Source organism: Phodopus roborovskii, unplaced genomic scaffold (genome assembly GCF_943737965.1).
Source record: "Phodopus roborovskii unplaced genomic scaffold, PHOROB, whole genome shotgun sequence".
Lineage (NCBI taxonomy): Eukaryota > Metazoa > Chordata > Mammalia > Rodentia > Cricetidae > Phodopus > Phodopus roborovskii.
In genome coordinates this window covers 1,947,204-1,954,836 of record NW_026126517.1, presented here as the reverse complement: position 1 = coordinate 1,954,836, position 7,633 = coordinate 1,947,204, and positions in this window count along the sequence as shown.

The window sequence follows — 7,633 nt, the reverse complement described above, 5'->3', positions numbered from 1 at the left end:
AGCAGTATGGTGCTGAAGGCTGTGGTATTGGTCCTTGTCTCTGCTGTTTCTGAGTGCTGGGCATGCGGTGTGGGAGATGGAAGCTGCAGCCATAGTGAGGAGAGGCTTAGGAAGCTGAACTTAGAGGACTTTTGTGCTGTCCACTCTACCCTACCACAGACTGCCTGTGCAGGTCTGGGTATGCTTCTGGTTTTGTGGCTCCGGCTGATTAACTCTGAATGCTTGTGACTTTTTGTCTTTCTAAATCCAGGCATGTGAGTGCCACTGTGCTTTGTCTTTGATATCACTATCTTTCCATAGTGTTCCCCGAGGGCTTTCCCTTCAGGCTGGAACCAGGATGCCCACTTCCCTCCCTCCCTCTCCTCCTCCCTCCCTTCCTCCCTCCCTCTCCCCCTCCCTCCCTCCTTCCCTCCTTCCTTCCCTTCCTCTCTCCCTCCCCCTGTTCTCCCTCTCTCCCTCTCCCCCTCCCTCCCTCCTTCCCTTCCTTCCTCCTTCCCTCCCTGCCTCTCCCCCTCCCTCCCTTCCTTCCTCTCTTCCTCTCCCCTCCCTCCCTTCCTGCTTCATGTCTGTGTATCTGTTTATGTCTGTAACTAGGAATTGAACCTAGAATTTTTAGCATATTTGATAAGCTCTGTTACTTAGCCATGTCCCCACTGGGATTCTTGGTTTGTTTTGAGACATGATCTTGGTCTGTAGCCTAGGCTAGTCTTGAATTTGGGATTATCCTGTCTTGGACTCCAAAATAGGATTACAGGCCTGCTTCATCAGGGCTGGTCCCATGTCCTTTGTAGCAGTGAAGACCTCCATTCAATGGCTGGCGCATGGCAGGGTGGGTCCTTGTGCAAAAAAAGTACCTTTTAACTTCCCAAGTTCTACCTTGGCCTTCTATACACGAGGTTGGGGTTACACAAATGCCTGCAATATGTCTTATTTGTGGGGTCCATGTACCCAGCCCTTGAAGGACAAGATGATGCTTGTGGAATCCAGATGCGTATGCCTATATAGAGCCTTGGAGACAGGTGCAGATATGGTGAGAGGCAGGAGACAGACACAGCGAGAGGCAGATGGGCCAGAGGCCACAGTTGGCCCAAGGCTTCTAGGCCTTGGTGCTCTGACTCCCTCTGTTCCTTCCCCCTTCCTACTGCTTTGCAGAGAGGACCAAGCCACAGGGCCGGGTGTGGGGCCATGTAGCACATGATTACAGGGGGAGGCTGGGTAGACCTGAGGTGGGACTCACAGTCCCTGGCTTTCAGCATTTTCCTAGGATTGACAACAGAGTCAAGAGATAGGAGGCTTCAGAGACTGAGAGGGTAGGGAAATGCAGACTGTACCCCAGACTTGCCATAGGGAATGCAGAGTCCCCATGCTAGTTACCCCAAAGCCTGTCCCTCATTATGCACCTCCAACAAAACCACACCTAATCCTTCCAGAAGAACTGGTGTATAATTCATGTGTCATTTTGGAACCTACAATTCTCTTTGTTTGTCTTTTGCAACTGTCTCTTATAGTTCAGGCTAGCCTTAAATTTACTCTATATAGTTTTAAAAGCATTATGCAAGCCAAGTGGTAGTGGCAAGAACCTTTAATTTGAGCACTTGGGATCTGAGGCAGGTGAATCTCTGAGTTCAAGGACAGCCTGGTCTAGAGAGTGAGTTCCAGGACAGCCAGGGCTATACAGAGAAACCCTGTCTTAAACTCTGCTCCCCCATGAAAACAGCCTTGTAAAGCTGCTTGTAAGGCTATAGCTAAGAAGTTGGTAGGACCTTTAGTTGCTGTTCTTTTATAAGGGGATTTATGCATACCTCTTGAAGGCTATACAGTGCTCTAAGAAAGAAGTTTGTTGGTTTCAATGTCTCTGATAGAACTGTTCAGATCTACGGAGGATCCTTGAGTTTCTTGAGTCTCTGTGTATCTCTCTCTTATGATGGTAAAATTCTCTTGTTGAAACTATATTTTCATGTGCATTATCTTCTGGAATATATCACTAGTGTGTGCTTCCTTAACATCCATTGTTGTATATCAAAGGTCAACTATTACTTATGTGTTTCCCATTTCTTCACCTGCCTGAATTATTTAAAAATAAGGTCATCGTGCTTTGGATTTTTTCTCTGTCTTATCAATTTAGCTGTGGAGCCTTTGCTTTGTGCTCCTTTTTTTTTTTTTTTTTTTTAAATTTGTGCATTATGTATACAGTGTTCTGCCTGCATGTACACTTGCAGGCCAGAAGAGAGCACCAGATCTCATTACAGATGGCTGTGAGCCACCATATGGTTGCTAGGAATTGAATTCAGGACCTCTGGAAGAGCAGCCAGTGCTCTTAACCTCTGAGCCATCTCTCCAGCTCCCATGGTTTTTGCTCTTTTTCTTCTGTGTGTTGCTTTGGAGGGGTTGTTTTTCCTTTTTAACATTTCTTTCTTATTACATGGGTCTCACCATGTAGTCCTTGGTGGCCTAGAACTTGGTACATAGTCCAGGTTGGCCTTGAACTCACAGAGATCTGCCAGCCTTTTCCTCCCAGGTGCTGGGGTTAATGGCCTCTGTCACCATGCCTGGCTTTTCTTTCCTTTTTTTTTTTTTTTTTTTTTTTTTTTTTTTTTAATTGAACTCTTTCCATGCAAAGTTTCTGACTGTTTGTTTATAATTATCTCTTTCTCTGAGTTCCATGTGCCCTAGTGGAGTTTTCTCTCCAATTTAGATGTGTTTTCTCTTTTATTATCTTCTGTTATCTTAAATAGTCTCCAAATCTTTACTTTGGGTTATTTATCATGCAGTTTAATTCCACTTGAGGGTGTGAACAATGTGAGAGTAAATTCTATCTCGTGAAATTGTCTGGTTCACTTCTCAGAGTGCAGGCTTTGAAATGGAGCCTGCTCTCTTTCCTCTGTGGCCTCACTTAGCACTTGCAAAACTAATTTGTTATTTCCCATTTTCAGGACTCTGCATGACCCAACCAGAGTTCATCTTAAGTGGGAGCTTAGATTCGGGCCATGGACCATAGCAGAAGCCTCAATTCAATGCCTCCCAGGTCAGTCAATTTGTATGGCACTAGGGCATCAACAAGAAGAGAATAGGTCATATATTGGTTGTGTTGAGCTGTTCTTATACCCAAGCTATTCCTATAGCTAGTCCTATGATTCATACATGTGTTTTCTGCAGTATCTGAATAGAGTTCTCCATGTTAACACATTCCCCGGTTTCTGCTATTGAAGTATTTTTCCTTTGGTTTGTAAAGTTTCAATCCTATATACTACTTAGATCCAGTGGTTCTCAACCTGTGGGTTGCAACCCCTCTGAGGGTTGAATGAGCCTTTAATAAGGGTCACCTAAGACTACTGGGAAACCCAAACATTTACATGTTTTGATTCATAATAGTAGAAAATTACAGTTGTGAAGTAGCAATGAAAATAATTTTATGGTTGGGGTCACCACAACATGTGAAACTGTATTTAAGGGTTCCAGCATTAGGAAGGTTGAGAACAACTGACTTAGATGTTTTTATTAGTTGGTCACTGTATCCTAAATTCTCACCCTTTTAAAAATTAAGCAGTTGCTAACATGTTCCTTCAGTGCTTGCTTTTGATCCCTAATTAGTCTTTGTAACTGTGGTGGTAATACCAATAGTAGTCATATAGACGACTCTTTTAATTTTTCTTCCTTCCTTCCCTTCCTTCCTTCCTTTCTTTTTTCCAAACAGGGTTTTTCTGTGTAGTCCTGGTACTCACTTTGTAGACCAGGCTGGTCTTGAACTCACAGAGATTTACCTGCCTCTGCCTCCCAAGTGCTGGGATTAAAGGTGTGCACCACCACGCCCAGCACACAGACAACTCTTATTAGAGTATTCTTGCATTCATTAGAAGAAAAGTGAATCAGAGATGTGAGGATTATGGTGACATAGAGCTCAGAGAATGTTTACTAGGAAGAGAGAAAAAAGTAGGTATGGGGTCTTATTTTAAGAAGACTGTAAACTGAACTCTTGTGTTAAGGAGTTGTTTATTTATTTTAGTTTAAATTGGACTTAACTATTTTCCAAATTTGGCACATCATACTTGATTCTTGGGGGGTGGTATTTTTAATGTCATCTTCTATGTTCATAAAGTGAATGATAGCGTTGAGACCAGCCTTGAGAAGCAAGAGAAAGACTTGTGGCAAATAGGAATAAAAATGTAATATGTCAAATGAAGACTGGTGATTTAGATTAAAGCATCGATTATGAGCTCTCAAACCACATTTCAGATCTGAACACAAAGAATGGAAACTCTTCAGGAATGTAGGGCTTCTCTGTAGTGTGCCTGGTGAGCTTCAGGCTGGAGAAGGCCGGCTTTTTTCCTTTTTAAACAGAATTGGATTAGATGTAGATTGTAAGCATAAGGGTGAAGAGAAGGGGTCTTGGGAAGAAAACAAGACAACTGAGAACGTGTGTGTTGGCTTTTCAAAGAAGTGTCACCAAACCTGCCACTTTTATAACTGAGGGACCCTCTGATGTCCTGACCATCTGAGTCTGCATAACAAGATCCAAGATTCATGGTGTTATATGAAATATATTTGATGAGGGCTATCAAAATCAGTGTAATCAAGAGATTTCATATTCAATATGCCTCTAGTAGATTCAGTCAATGTTAGAAGTCCTTCTAAAGGTAGTATTTAATGCCCCAAACATGAAAAATGTAAGGAAGCAACACATTAAATTTAATGTGTGTGGGATAATGTTCTAAGATGGAACTGAGAAAATGACAAGTACACACGGGAGAGAAATTGTGTAAATATTCTTATTCTGAGAAATCTTTTATTAAGGAGTTGTACTTCAGTAAACATTAGGATATATGTGCTAGTGAAAGGGCTTGTGAGTATAAGGAATATAAATTTTTTTATGTCTTGAGTCAGAACTAAAAGTTCAAAAGAAAAATCCTTCAAGGAAGAAAAATCCTATGAATATAAAGCATGTTCAGATGTCACAGCTCTGCATGATCAGAAATCTTACACACACACACACACACACACACACACACACACACACACACACAAACACACACACACAAACCCCTAGGCGTTTTCATTGTGTAGCCTATAACTGTCCTGTAACTAGACCAGGCTGGCTTCAAATTCACAGAGATCCATCCACCTGCATTTGCCTCCCTAGTGCTGGCATTAAAGGCACATTTTAAGAACCTTACATATATATAAAATATAGGAAAGCTTTCTATTATAAGTCAGCCCCGACTCAACATCAGAAATCTTAGAATGGGGAGAAGTCTATGGATTTACACAGTATTAGGAAAGTATTCGATTTGAAGTCAACCCTCACTTTTCATCAGAGAACACATACAGGAGAAAATCTTGTGAATGTAAAAAAGGCAAGAAAACTGCTAACTTCAAGTCACAACTGCCTGTGTATCAGAGAATTCATGCAGTTGGAAGCCTTAATAATGTGAAGAATGCAAGAAAGCTTTCTCTTGCAAGCCACAGCTCTGCACATCAGAAGAGTCAGACTGGTCATAAACCATGTGGATGAAGCTTTCTTGAATAAGTCATATGTCATTTGACATCAAGGAATTCATGCATCTGAGAAGCCTTATGAATATGAAGAATGTGGAGGCCTTCACCCGTAAGCTACAAGTGAGAAGCCCTATGAATGTAAAGAATGTTGGACAGATTTCTACAGCAAGTCAGAACTCATAAGTAATTCACAAGGTGAGAACCCTCTTGGATATAAAAAAGGATGCAGGAAATCTCTCTCAGGTCAAAACTGTATCAAAGGTGAGACTCCCTATGGATACAAAGAATATGGGAAAATATTGTGCCAGAAGACAAGTCTCACCCAACATCAGAGAATACATACAGGAGAGAAACCCTCTGATTGTAAGGAAAACAAAAAGCTTTCTGCTCAGTCAAAATTCCTTGTACATGAGAGAACTCACAGAGACATCCTATGAATGTAAGTAATGCAGAGAAGCTTTCTTTAGCAAGTCACCACTTATTTGACATCAGAGAAGCCTAATAGAATTGAGGAATTTAGGAAAGCCTTCTACTATGTCACAACTCACTGTACTTCAAAGAGCTTGTACTTGTTAGAAACATATGAAGACAGAATGCAGGAAGGCATTCAATTCAAGCCAGACCCTGTGTCTCTTTGTTCCTGCTGCCTGCAAATCTAGCTATAGAACCCTCAGCTGTTATGTCTGTCTGCTCCCAAACATGATGAGAATGGACCAAACCTCTGACACTGCATGCAAGCCCAGGTGAAACGCTTTCTTTTTTAAGAGTTGTGCTGTGACGAAACACCATGACCAACACTCATGGTGTTTCATCACAGCTATAGTAAGCCTAAGAGACCACTCAAAGAGTATGAAAAAATCTAAAAACCTGTAAAAGGAGCATACATGAATTGTCGCATACCATGAAAATATCTTCAAATTATAGGCATAGATGAAAGAGATGGGTCCCAGGTCAATGGCATAGGCCAGATCTTCAGCGGGATCATACAAAAACACTTGGCCAAATTAAGGAAAGACACACTCACACAGATATAAGAAGCACACAGACCACCACAGACAAGAGCAGAAAAGAAGCTCCCAGGGCATTTTATAGTTCAGACATTAAACATACAGCACTGAAGCAGCAAGAGGAAAGTGACAGTTCATGGATAGAGAAAGATCCGTCAGAATAGGAGGTGGCTTCTAAATGGACGATTTAAAAGCCAGAAAGAAAATACTAGAACAGTGCAATTTAAGTTCTCAAAGACCATGAACAAAAACATGTACCATAGTTGAAAGTGGGGAGGGGGACTCCATGATATAAACAGGCCGACAATTCATGTCCATAAAACATGCCCCTACAGCGAATATTGGAAGCAAGACTTTGCACTGAAGAGAGGAGTGAGCATAGCCAGAGACCATAGAAAGAAAGCAAATGAAGCTAGAATTACCGAATCACAAAATGAGACTAAAAGCACAAACAGAAACAAAAAAGTATAAAAACCCAGCAAAATGACAGCAATCAACACACCTTAGTATAATAGCATTAAATATTATTAACTAACACAGGTTACTTGAGTGGATTAAGAAACAAACTATCTGTTGTCTGAAACAAATTCATCTTACCTCCAAAGAAAGTATTGGTAAAAGTTTCTAAGCAAATGTGATCAGGAAGCAAGCAGATGTTGCTCTTCTGATATCTGGCAAATAGACTTCAATCTAAAACAAACCAGGAGTTAAAAATGCTCTTCATGTTAATCACTGGAACAATAACCAAGAAGACATTACAATCTTGAACAGAAATGCACTAAACACTGCAGTTTCATAAACAGCATGCTGGAAGACATGTGACAAGGCCTGAGAATAGTATGAACAAGTTCCCCTTTTGGCAAGGTCAATGGATATTTGCTGTATGGTTCTGGGCATGACCCCAGGAGCTTATGTGCTACCTGCTCTCCTTGCTTTCCTTACTGACTGCCTCTAGTTCCACTTTCTCAGAGCCATACATGAAATGGCTACTGCGTTAAGAAAACTTTCCCCTGATGACTCTCATCTGTGTAAGCCAGAGGGAATGTTAAAAGTATACTGGATCTGATTCAGCTTCTAAAGCCTTTGATGTTTCAGGCGTGACCATGAAATCAGGCTTCTCAAGAACAGGATGC